Raw genomic sequence first — 13,954 nt, 5'->3', positions numbered from 1 at the left:
AATGCATGTTACCAAAACCTCAGAGCTAACCATTTTAGCCAGGTCACCTGGAAGTCATGCAGCAGCAGAATAATCTTAAAGAGGCATTTATGTATCTCACTGAGAATAGCCCATGCTTTTATAAAATGTTTACAAGCTCTGATTCCTGACATTTGCAGACAAGCTGGGTTAATTTTCTCACTTTCTCAGCTTGATTCAGTTCGAAAGAAAGAGTCTCTATCTTGCATTCTTTGATCTTCAGCTAGATAAGATGAGCTATTTGTCAGGCAGTACAAATATCAATTAGATGTCTCTGCAAGATGACTTTTTGCCATAGCTAGGTAGAGCCCATGCCCTTTCAAAAATTCCTCATGAAAATTCCCTATTTATTTCAGAGACACTTTCCTGTCTTTATGCTTTATTTTGTCCACAGTCCTGGGATTCTTTTGTTGGTGTTGTTCAGACAGTGCAATAAATAAAGTGAGCATATCACAATCATGTGTCCCTTTCCCTCACCCAAAATTCTTGCAGTAAGTTTCCAAAACTCCAAACAGAGCCCAAATTAATCTACCTGTGACAAGACACAGTTTGTGTTCTTCATCTCCCCTAACAGTTTAATGGTGGTTTTTCACATAGCCATTTCCACAGGCCAGTATATACAGGTAGATATCACAGATATTATGAACTAGGTATACTCTAATCACTAGTGTCGGCCTGGATATGCTAACACAAAATAAATGGGAATTCTTTGGAAAGATGTCAGTTCATCAACAGCACTATCTGCCTTCAACATGGTTTGCAGGTAGCTCAGTGTGGGAAGCGCTTCTTCTTCTTCCCCATGTAAGTCTAAACAAAATGCCTTTTAAGCCAGCAAAGGGCTTCTGCTGATTATAACCAGCTAACAGACCAAAGCCAGACCTGCTGCTCACGGATGAACGAAAGCAGAACAACAGGTGTGACACAAGGCAGGAAGGATGGGCATCAAGTGATGCGTTGCCCCTGCTAGTTACCGCCCCAACCTGGGGCTCACGGATGCCAGCTGGCTCTGGACGGTGACACCGGCTGGACAGGGGGGTCACGGGGGTATAAAAAGGCGGCGAGTGCAGCAGGTGGGACCGAGATCAGCGCGGAGGTTCCTGCGTGGGACACGTCCCTGCTGCGGAGCCCGGTGCGGGTCCCTGCCGGGCCTGCCTGCCCCGGGATCCAGCCTGAGCCCGAGCGGCGAGCGTGCCGGGTTCTGGCCCCTGGACCACCGGGGCTTTCCCGCCGCCCTCGGGGTCGGGGCCGGAGCCCCCTCCGGATCTGCTGCCGGTTACCGGGGAAACCAAACCCCTGCCGCCGCTGCCGCCGGGAGGGGCTGCCCCGAACCCCCGGGTTTCGAGATCCTGCCGTAGCTGCCTGCCCGGCCCGGCTGCCGCTCTGCCCCGGGGCTGCAGCCTGCCCGGCCCGGCTGCTGCCTGCTGGGGGGTCGCCGCTGCAACTGGGGAGCCGCCCCCTACGGACCTGCTGCCGAGCCCTGCCGGCTGGAAAAGAAGCCACATCTCAGGAGCCGCAAGCTACGGAAGGGTGAACGCGCGGGCACACACACAGACACAGACACAGACACAGATACACTCTCTATTTGTCCTTCTGGGCCCTCCGCCCCTCTCCTTTGATCCACAACCCTTCCTCAGAGAGAACACCTCAAGGGCACAGCACTTTCTGCATGACCTCCCTAAAGGGCACATGCCTTCCCTGATACATAGCCCTGGTAGCCATTTGCCCTTTTTACATTTTCCCTAAACCTCATCCTTCAGTTTCGTGTTAAACCGATTAATAAACCGATTAATTCGTGTAGTAAACATTGGTCTCGGTAACAATTTGTGAGCGTGGTGAGGGTGGTCCTCTTAATTCCCACCCTAAAATACGGTCCCGCAGCGGCCGTTCCTCTGTGAGAGGCGAACGCCACGTGTGACCCTCGGTCTCATTCATAAACCCCTCCAAGCTGGGGGGGAAGTCGCAAAAATATCCTGACAGCTGGTAGCCCCCCTGACATCAGCTCACAACACTCAGTCAGAAACATTTGGAAGTTCTGAATACTTCCTTTTCAGGAAAAAACAAACAAACAAACAAACAAAAAAAACCTGAAAATAAAATGGGGTAAAGTTTTCTGGGAAAATGTTTGCTAGCTCATGACAGAAAGTGGAGAAATTGATCAATAATGATAATAAAATTATGAAATTAACTCACTTTGTTTGGAAAAGGAAAAGGAGCTTGCAAAAATACTGTTGCCATATGTCTGTTGTGTAAAACCAAGTTAAAACAATCCAATGGAACTCATATATTTGTAACTGCCAGAACAAAAAGTGGGAAAAAAATGTTGAAGCAACATTTGTTCAGGATTTCCCCCAAATAGCAAAATTTCAGATGTGAGGTTTCTCCTTCTATTTTTGTTCTATGTACATGGTTACACAAATAGGCATCATTCTTCTAAGCAACAAGGAGGAAAGCATATCATTAGAGATAACTTCCCAGAAAACCAAACAAACCACACTACACCTCCTCCAGAATTTCTTAATGCTTACTGCCTGTATTTTGAGAAACAAAACATTCAGGATTCATACCACCATTCAAACTTTAGGCGCCTACTTATGCTGGGTTCTTCCTCTAATAGTTGGAGATGGACATCCACCTTCAGAGGGTTTCTTAGGTCACTAATCTAAGAATCACACCTCCAGTTAGATGCTTTAGCCCATCTCAAAATGCCACTCTACTCTGATCCTCAACATAGAGAGGTGACACATTGGGCTCTTCTGTGAGTGGGTGATTGTTCATAACAATCAGCAGTAGAAATGTTGATTATCACCCTTTAATCAAACTTACCTTTAAAAACAGGAGATTTTTTTTAAGCTAAATAAAATACACGTTGGGAGTATTTTAGGCACTACTGGTTCAGATTGTTTTGTTAAAGAATACAGATTCAGAAAAGGGAAAAAAAAGCATGTATCACTTGCAGCAACAAAGTTGGGGGGATTACAACTGGAAGGACTACAGAAACATGATTTAATTCATTTATATAATATGAAAGTGCATTGGGCAAAGGGAACAATCAAGCTTTGGCATGGCAGGATTCCCCTCCAAAAACTGCTAAAGACAGAAGCGGACAAAAATAAATTAATTTTCTAGTGGCCTATCCATGTATTAGATAAACACACAGGACAACATAAGCCTCATATTCTACTTTGACATGAGCATATCTGACTGGGCAGAATAGGAATGAATGATTAACAAACATTGTCCTCACCATACTAAATCTGTACTTGTGCTATAGCTTGCCTTAAAGTGAGCTTAAATCAAATCGACAACTGTTCAGGACATATAAAATAATAAATTAAAATGGGACCCAGAAGATAATAGCACTGCAGTAGTATTACCCAGCTATCTTAATTTTCTCTAGCTTTAGCTTCCATTGGGGCCTCCTTAGGTGCTCTGCTGTGCTTATTTTTGTTAAGAACTTGTTTCAGAGTTGGGATTCCAGAAAATCAGAAAGATCATTCTTGCATAGGTCTCAGAGCACTGCTGGGTGAAAGCTCTGAACAGGAATGCTTCTGTCTATGAAGGACCCAATTCCAATCAGGCAGAGCTCCAAGGCAGCAGGAGACCTAGCAGAATAAGGGCATACCATAGTTATGCAAGAGGGCTTTGTTCCTGAAAAGGTAAAGCTGCAATGGTACCCAGATTGCTCCAGGACAGCAGCCATTGAAGGCTCCAAAGGGATCACCTGTGGGGTGATATAAGAATATTGACATAGTGGTGGGAGGGGAAATAAAAGATATGGGTGTGTCTGGGGCTCTCTCTCCTATCCAGCATCTATCAAGTTCAGGAGATCTTTTTCACATGTAGGTGGCTTAGAGGCAATTTGGAGCCATTACTAAGCAGGTAGCAATGAAGAGGGGAGAGTGCTGGGAAGAAGCAGTCAGATACCAAAGCTGGCAGGAGCAGCTGCTGGTGCTGCAGTGACTTCATAAGACTCTTTTGTCACTTTGTCCCCCCAATCGCCTGCCAGCATGATCACCTGTTTGGTCCAGCCTCCCCATCAGGAGGTATTTTCGCCCTGGCCAGAGCCTTGTTCTCCTCTTTTTCTTTCTGCTGTGTCAATCTCCAACTACTTCCCTACCTTTTCCATACAAATTATCACCTTTTGGTGAAGAGCCACCTCAGTTACTCCCTAGATCATTCTTCTCCTTCCCTTCCCTCCCTATGAAGCCTTTGCAAGTCACTCTGCAAGTCAAGCACTGCCCTTTTCCTTAAGTTGCTTCTCTTTAACCTTTAGCTGCTCTGCAGCAAAGCACTTTCTCCAGGTTTCTACAGTAGCAGCCATCTGAGGTGAGCAATGGCCACATGAAATCACACTAACCTCCTGTTTTCACAGCACTCCTGTACTTGGTGGTGTTACAATACTTCTCTTTTAGTATTATGAAATATTAAAATACTGCCACCATTGCTGCCCAGCCCGTGGGGTACACCATTAGCAGAATATACGAAAATAACACTAACAAGACTTTGTGAGTTGAATGTGGGGAAAAAAAGAAAAAGCTACTTAGTTTTGTGTGAAAAATGCTTCTGGCTATCTGATGAAACAAGCAAAACTTTATTTTCTTCTTCAAATACATACATGCATTCACCTGCCTGTGCACTACAGAACATCTATATGGCAATTTCACACAGTATTTTTAAAAGTAATAAACAATTATCTTTAAATACCAATTGATGCAACCAAGTGGGATGGCCTAGTAATAAAATATAAGGAGAAAAAAAAAAAAAAAGAGTGAAAAGTCACATATGGAGATATATAATCACAGTCATACTTGTATGATGTGAAATAATTCTGAATATAAGTTTATGATGCTTTTAAGAGAGGCATTGATGTGGGATGGAGAAAAGGGGTGTGTAGACCACACGAAGAGTTTACAACTTCTGTTCCAGCAACGCTAGAACAGCGAAGCAGGAGGTATTATACATACATACAACTAGATAAGTGAAAAACTGCAACACCACCAGGATTTACAGTGAACTGTGTTTAAGATTTTGCAAAGCATCAGCACCAATTCACTGTCAATCTGCCTCCATGCAGCCTGTCAGTGAAAAGAACCAGTGAGATTTAAGATAGACAGCAGTCCTTAACCTGAAGTTCAAAGATACCGCATCCAGGGACCTTTCCTTCCAGGTGCCCCTCAACCAGAAACCATCTGGCATCCTTCATTACCTGTTGGCAAGGCTTCTTCCTATCTGGAAGTGGCCATGATCCTCCATTCACTAACATAACAATACTGCACAGCTGCTTAGCCTACTGTGCTGTCTCTCCAAGACAGGTTTTACTTTCAAATAAAAGTCTTAACAACCTCCTCACCTCTGCTCCTAGCATCTCACCCAGGTACTCAGCAGTTGATGAGATGGCTTTCCACTTATCATCACTCATGTTGGCCATAGGAAACCCTAATTTGTCCCTCCACATCTGCTGCCTCTGTTAGTTCATCTGCCTTTGACACAAACTTCTCTGTTTACTCTTGGCTAGAAAGTGACACCTGTTCAGCTGCAGGCTGCCTTAGTATCCAGTCACCACTGGAAGATTCATGCTCTCTCCAAATGCTTTTTTATGACAAGGGTTTCTTCTTCTGCTCCTCCCCACACTCTCTGTTCCTCTCAGTCACAAGTTCACTCTTAGCAACATGGAGACTTGAAATCTAACCTAAAAAGGGTTGGCACCAGACTAAAATGCCAGGGTTCCCAACCTGTTACAATTTAGTTTTCATTTGTATAAAAAACTGTAACCTTTCAGGCTAGCCAAACTGCTCAACAAGTGGATGCAACTTCCTGTGACAGCACTGAGAGCTTTTCTTGGTGCTTTTAGCTAGGCCAGATTATGGCTCATTTTCTGTATCTGCAAAGCTCATGAATCAGTGCATTTCTTTTTCTGAAGTCATATTAAGAGACTGGGACCCAGGTGAGTTTAATCCCTTTGGAGAATATTTGGCCTTTCTATAAACATTCAGATTATAAACAAAGCCTTATGAAGCAATTAATTTTTGCATGTTAGTGACAGTATTGCTTCACAGTTACACTGTGCAGTGATTTTGTAATGAATGTCTAATTTTCCAGAGCACAGGCAAATGTTTTTGATTGCTTTTATGTAACTATTTCAGATGAATTCTGATAGTTTTCTTTATCTGTCTTACTTATTAGTACTTCTGGTTTGCCCAGAGGCATCTATTGCAAACATTAAAATTTAGGTCAAAGGATCCAGCCACATATTAATGTGTGAATTATTTTTTTTATTTCCTCAAACTGGAAATGTTTTGAATTCAGTACAATTTCTAATCATCAGCTGGAACAAGAAGCAGCAGTCAACACAATCTAATTATGTGCTGAGAATTGTTTTCAGGAAAGTTACAAATACTAATAATGATTAAGTTTACCCATAAAAATATTACTTAAAAATAAATAATTATGTGCTCTCTTTAAGGGCTTAGATAGTATTTTTGTTCAAAATAAACATAAAGGCCATCAAGAACATTCTGCAAATACTAGTAACAAACTCATAAACCAATAATGAAAAAATCAGACTAAACTAAGAATTCTCATAGGAGAGGGCCTAGATGCTCTGAGGGCATCTTCAATGGATTTCAAACACTTATAGTGCTGGCTATTAATTTAAATTCTGTCTAAACCTTGAACAACTGAACTGAGAGAATTATCTACAACAATTAATTAATACCAGTAAATTTATCTGTTTGTGAACTGACCATAAATCATTATTTGCAGCATTTGAATCATCATTTAATCATTTAGAAATGCAAGTTTTATGCATGCTATCAGCCTATGGGATACTTAAATATTTTCTGTCACAATTTGTTGTCTGCACTGCAAATTTCATCACAGTCAAATATTACAAAATACAACAATATTGTTCTCAGAAGTTTTGCAGTCCATTCTGTATGATTTAAAATTAAAAAGAAAAATAATATATGACTTCTAAGCACTAGTTAAAAAAAAAAAAAAAAAAAGAAGAAGAACATTTTCATGCTGAAAGTTGGCTGCGATTGGTGTCAGAATACTATTCAATCCAAAGACAAGCATATCCCTGGATAGAGATAATTCATGTATTAAGTGTCTGTCTTTCAAGCTACATGGAAAGAATGCCTATACTTATCATTGCACCAAGACGGTAAGGTAACTATTGTTCGGTGTCACAGAATCACAGAGTTATTGAGGCTGGAAAAGACCTCTGAGATCATCAAGTCCAGCCTTTGACCTAACACCACCAAATCGGATAGACCATGGCACTAAGTGCCACATCCAGTCTTTCCTTTAAGATCTCCAGGGATGGTGACTCCACTACTTCCCTGGGAAGTCCATTCCAACATCTAATCACCCTTTCCATGAGGAAGTGCTTCCTAATATCCGACCTAAACCTCCCCTGGAGCAGCTTGAGGCCATGCTCTCTCATCAGTAGTTGCCTGGGAGAAGAGCCCGACCCCCACCCAACTGCAACCTCCCTTCAGGTAGTTGTAGAGAGTGATAAGGGCCCCCATGAGTCATGTACCGTGTAACTAGAGATATGGTACAGAGATTTTCCTGGAGAAGTCTGTGCTGATGATTGAAAGTTGGACACCGCGTGCTTAGAAACATTATAGTCATGAGGAAGCCATTGTGACACATGAGACAGCTTCTCAAAGTCGGAAATTGTTGTAGAAAGAAGATTATAGGTCTCTGGATGAAAGAATAGCCCCTGGCTGTTGCCACTGAATTCAGAGCAACCTGTGCATTTGTAAATAACTGGACTTCTTCCTGCACCCCTCTCCTTGTGAAAGCACTGCTTGAAACATCTAGTTCTCTTCTACAGGTAAGACAGTCCCTGGAGTGCTAATATCATCTGTCCTACATTGAATCCAACATTTCCATAACCAAACTGGTCACCTAACTCATGGAAAGAAACCTATATCAGGAGAGAGGGCAGCTGCAAAGCCTGTGAACCTACTTAAAGACTACCCTGAACACTGAAATTGTGTCTATATAAGTGTTACAGATCTGTTCCTAGATTTTTTCTTTAATTTTGACTTTTTTTTCCTGCTACCACTACAGTGTACAAAAAATTAATAATATTTATATATATAGATATGTAAATAGAATTAGCTGGGATGGGACTCAACACAAATATTAATGAAAAAATACCTTCATACAAATGTGTCTGAGGGATCCTCTGTCTGTGGACATGCTGGTAAATCACTTACGGGAAGCTGTGATCCTAAGAAGCCAGAGAGATAGAAGACACCTTCAAAGAGAATTTCAAGTTAATATCTGACTGGACTGCTAGCTGGGTACATTTTTCCATTACCTGCCTACTCACCACAGAAGTTCTTTTCTCACGGAAATTAATACAAATTACTGATGTCAGTTGAGCCAGAATTTCACTTAACAGCGTATGTGAATATTCTCTGTCTTGGTCCAGCTCCAAGAGGGTGAATAAGGGAAGTATTGTAAGCTTGAAATGCAGGGTTCTTAGGATTTCATTAAAAATTCACAAATCAGTCTATTTTCCTAGAGAAATGGGACAGGTGTCAAGCAAAAATAGATTTCTTTGCTGAGAAAACATAGCGTAACTATCAAAAACATAGCAATTTCCATTTAGGCATTTTTTACTGTGAAAAATAGCTATCCTAATGAAACTGTGAATGAAGCCTGATTTTGGAGAAGAGTTGTAAATGAAACAGCAGAAAAACCCCAAACCCAAAACTTGTTAAAGTCCGCAAAACCAAATCTGTAAGTTTTTCAAAGCATTGTGTTGGATGAAATAAAAATTAAAATGTGACCCATTCTAGCAATTTCCAGAAGTTACTGGAAGAATTCCACTTGACACAACTGGGTATTACATCAGGTTCCCAGTAACTGTGGGATATTAATATAAAATAAGCAGTTCCCTGTGTCACAGCTGAGATCTGTTATTTGGTTGATTTCTAAAAGACTGAACATTTATTATTTGGATTGCCTAAATTCTATCAGCACAAGCAGATTATTTTTTTTCTGAAGTCAAAATGGCACCTCTGCTGAGTACTCAGTTCTTTTAAAAAGAACCTCTAGAATTGTGCTTCAAAGCAAAAATGTAACAAGTGCTACACACAGGTCCTTGAAATGTACCTCAGTACACCATTCTTCATCATGCTATCACAGAATTCTTTTGATAGGCAATTATAAGGGATAGGTAATCTTAGAGCTCTGCTTATGAGTGGAAAATGTGACTTGGCTGCCTGCAACATGAAAGAATGCTACAAATTAGATCTAGTCAAGGAGTACAAAAAGTCATTCATTTACATATGCACAAAAAGAAAGTACCAAGTTAGCGCTATCATTATTCAAGAAGGTCAAAATTAGTCCTTCATGTGCATTCAGATCATCAGCAATTTATTTGCAAGAACTTCTGTGAATCCTAAAAAACCTCAGAAATTCAGCACCAGTAATTATCTTGAAAAACTTTATGAAATGTGCATTTTTATTCAATACTCAGCCTTTCTTATTTTAATTTTTCCAAGGAGGAACTATTCTGTGTTAGCAACTGAAAAATCCCACAATGCCAGTGACGGCCGATGGCTACTCAGCAGTATAGAATCATAAAATCATAGAATCACTTAGGTTGGAAAAGACCTTCAAGATCATTGAGTATAACCATTAACCCTACTTCACCAAGTCCAGCACTAAGCCATATTCCCAAGTGCCACATCCAGACGACTTTTAAACACGAGGGATGGTGACTCAACCACTTCCCTGGGCAGCACGTTTCAACATCTAACAACCCTTTCAGTGAAAAAGTTCCTAATGTCTAGTCTAAACTTCCCCTTGTGCAGCTTGAGGCCATTTCCTCTTGTTCTACCACCAGTTACTTGTGAGAAGAGACCGACCTCCTTTCAGGTAGTTGTAGAGGTTGAGGAGGTCTCCCCTCAGGCTCCTTTTCTTCAGACTAAACAGCCTCAGTTCTCTCAGCTGCTCCTCATAAGACTTGTTCTCAAGGCCCTTCAGCAGCTTCATTTCCCTTCTTTGGACACACTCCAGCACCTTGATGTCTTTCTTGTATTGAGGTTCCCAAAACTAGACACAGTATTCAAGGTGTGTCCTCCCCAGTGCTTTATATAAAATGAAGTCCAAATTCCTACCTACTATTGTCTGCCTTTGCCTCTGTGATCACTAGGCATCATCTGTAACACGAACAGGTAATTTGGATATAATATATTGAAGAAGGTTTTACTATAATTCTTAGACAGTATTTGTGTGACTAGGGTATAAGAATTAGCACACTGAATTAAACTGTTGATTCATCTAATTGAGATCCTGGTTCCACAAGACATCAAAATGATTCTCAATAATTGCAGAAAATTATTACAGCTGAAGTTTTACAGCTAACAGGACAGCTTGTGGCTCAGTGAGCAAATGTTTTTCCACCTTGAATTTTGTTTAGTTCTGCCTAATAAAAATATGGAAGCTGTCATGATCCATAACAAGTCTTTTTTTCTTTAAAGAAATCTACTAAAAAAAGGCAAATGGATATTGAAAATAAGAAAACATATGGATAAAGCACAACCAAATTTTTAACAACAGGCAAACACCAACAGATTCAAAAAGGTAATTTAATGAGATAGAAGTAGCTACAATGAGAATGTTTTATTTATTTTATATGGGTCTACTGAAATGACTATGGCCTACTTATCAGCAAGGGATAACCCAGAAAAAGAGACTGAAGACAACAGAGGTTGAGAAACATAGATTTACAGACAAAAAAAGCTTTTCTAAATCAAGCTGAATTTGAACTAAAAAGGGAAAAGAAGGAAAGCAGTAGAGTAGGAGACAACAAAGGGTGGTTATGCATTCATTGTACATGTGTGTGAGTCATAGAATCACAGAATCTTAGTGTTAATTTGCTTACTAATTGGATAAGAGAAAAAGCAGAATCCTCAGGCTATAATCTCCTTTTATAATACACAATACATTTCTTTCACAAGGAGAGGGGAGACTTCTAAGGAGAAAACATACAGCAACAGTAAGTCCAACATCTGGCCTGCAGTAAGCCTTCAGACCCAGGAAAGGGAATGTATGGAACTGTACAGTTTTACCTCAGACCTTAGATGTCAGCTATGCCACCAAAGCCTTCCAAGCATGGATCACCACTTCTGCCTTGAGCAGGGGTGGAGATGGATTAGATGGATCAATATTCATGTTGTACAGGCAAATAAGTAGTACAGAGGCACTCTACTTTTCCTGTGTTATCTTCACCTTGGTGAAAATGTTACTTCTCTAAGACTGCTTTCCTTAGGATAGGAAATGCTCAGGATGTTCATGATACTGAAGAGTCATGTCATCCAAGACTGATGCTAAAGATGATCTTGCAGTCAGCATAGAGAAGGATAAGACACTCTAGCAAGTGTATTCATTAACACAGTTCCTCAAATTTCTGTTTGAGCAGATTAATTTCTGGCAAAGGCAAAGCTCCAAGGGAGTAGGACGAAAGTCACATCAGGGCAGCGGCATGCTACTCTAACCAGTAGCATGGCCAGTCATAATGAGACCCAGGATACCATGAGATACCATGGAGAAGTATCTAGGTCATCTTTGTGAGGAAACTGGGGAATCCCCAAACCTCACTGATGGACTATGCAAATGATGTGCTTGTGGGAGAGTAAAGATATCCCTTCACCTTCTGAAAATGAAAAGATAGGTGAAAAACCTGTGCAAGAGAACCACTGAAGGAAGAAAAAAAGCAAGAAAAACTCTAAATGTTTTTTCAGCACATTTTCCTGCATGAGGAAATTATCAGATTGGCTATTAGCATGGGGCCCATTTCATCAAGAATTTATTTGCTAGGATGAATATTGAGGCTGCATTATTCCATATTGGCATTTTTTTTTTTGAGCTGTGGGTGTTCTGCATGATTAACAAAGACAAATATCATCTTTTACCAAGGTTTATTCCTATCTATGCAATTGGATTTACTCCATAACAGCGAAAATCAAATACAGGATTAGGAAATGCCATTTTTCCTCAAATACAAGCTTGTCAACATATGGAATTTGTGTAGAAATATATTTAAATGGATATTTGTAGGGTGTTTGAACACCGACTGGTATTTTCTTTTTTTTCATTTGTCAAATATATTTCTTCTCAGAGCAAGTGGCTAATAGAGTTGGCAGAAGACATGGAGTGTGCAAGCAGTCACTGAACTGTGTAATGAAGGTACTTTGGCCTCTACCACACTTTTCTAAATTTTACTTTATTCCAGGGTCTTTAAAAGGCACTCAAAATTGCATCCCTCAATAGCTGGACAATTATATTTAATATTTGTGAGAGGCAGTCAAAGGGACAGGGCCTCTCAGAATGATGCCAGGTGATTTTCATACGACTGGCATTGCCTGTGGTTGAAGTCAGATGTTCACCAAAACTGGAAACACATGCAGATTTGGAAAAGAACATCATAAATATATGCAGAACTTCAGTGTCCATAGTCTGCATATGGACATATTATGAAATTAGTCTAAGACATCAATGAACCCTGGAAACATTTTAAAATTTGTAAGCATCCGAGTTTTACATTAAAGTGTATCGGTTGCTTAAAACTCTGCTTCTGGGCATACCCAGATCTGCTATAGCCTTTTGGACTGTCACACACAGTCCTGATAAAGATAAAAAAATTAAGATGCTATTTTCTGTTTATATCTCCCAAGATTCCCACAGCACTTACTGGACTGACTTCTCATGAAAGGCAGATGTGAAAGCCATTTTCATATCTTACTGTGTGCCACATTCTAGCATTACAGGAGGATGTGGGATTAATCCATTCCTGCCCTTCTGTATGAACCCATTGCAACACATTAACTAGTGCTAAAATGTTGACAGTGTCTGCTGTTGGGTGTGAATGTTTTTTTTGCTTTTTGCTGGAATGATTTGCCTATGAAAAAAAAAAAATAATAAAAAATAAGCCAAACCCCGAAAGTTCTACAATTCATGAGGACAAATGTGATTTTTTTAGCATTAAAGACAGAATCCTTTGCTATAGCCAACTAGAAAAAGACTTTACTACTTTAATGGCGAGACAGTTCAGCACATCGCTTCTGCAGTCATTCAGTATTTCATTCTGCATGGTGGCACAGCTTTCATGCCAGCTCGGTATAGATTCTACCCTTTATCTAGGTGGGCCAGAGACTCTCCCAGGAAGAGATGAGAGCTAAGTTTGAATTTGATCAAGATCAAGAGGCAGGGAAGCACGTTTAAGCCTCCAGGTCCTTACAAGTTTGCTCACAAAAAGGCTAAGGAATAAAAGGGATTGGAAAGAGGTGTGGGCAGCACCATCTGTTCCTGTTTTTAAATGAAAAAGAGAGATTCCCTGCTGTAGGCTCCAAGGAAAGGACATGAGGGTCTGCTTTACAGGGGCGATTTCATTTTGTTGTTCTTAATGGATAAAGGAATCCATTTGGCTCTGCACAATTTAAACCCCAGTCCTATCTTAGAATTTCCCACCAGTTCAGCCTAAGCAAGTCCTTGGGTGAGCATGCTGAATTCAGCGTGGTAGTGTCTTGTGTCCCACTGAGAGGCATGTACCTTTCCCAGTACCAGGAAAGAAGCTTGTGCCATGGGAAGAGCCGCAGTGCCTCACATAGTTTTGTCCTGTTCAGCACAGGGCACTGCCCCACTTGGGACCTTCTGGGATGCCACTCAAAATATTTGCTTTTGGGGAGCCATTGGCTGAGGTCATTCCTACCAAGGTACCTGCTGCACAGCACACAGTTAGCAGCCAGCTAACAATGCTGAGTTGTAATTTTATACAGCCCCTGCTGGAGCTCTGTGGGAAGGCTGTCACCGAGGAATGGGAGGAGAGACGACTTGCCTTTCCTCATGGAAGTAACACTATTAGATGTGCCCATATATACCAATGTTTGCGGGACCAAGTTCTTGATTA

The sequence above is a fragment of the Apus apus genome, chromosome 1, assembly GCF_020740795.1.
Source record: "Apus apus isolate bApuApu2 chromosome 1, bApuApu2.pri.cur, whole genome shotgun sequence".
NCBI lineage: Eukaryota > Metazoa > Chordata > Aves > Apodiformes > Apodidae > Apus > Apus apus.
This window is presented reverse-complemented; position numbering follows the sequence as displayed.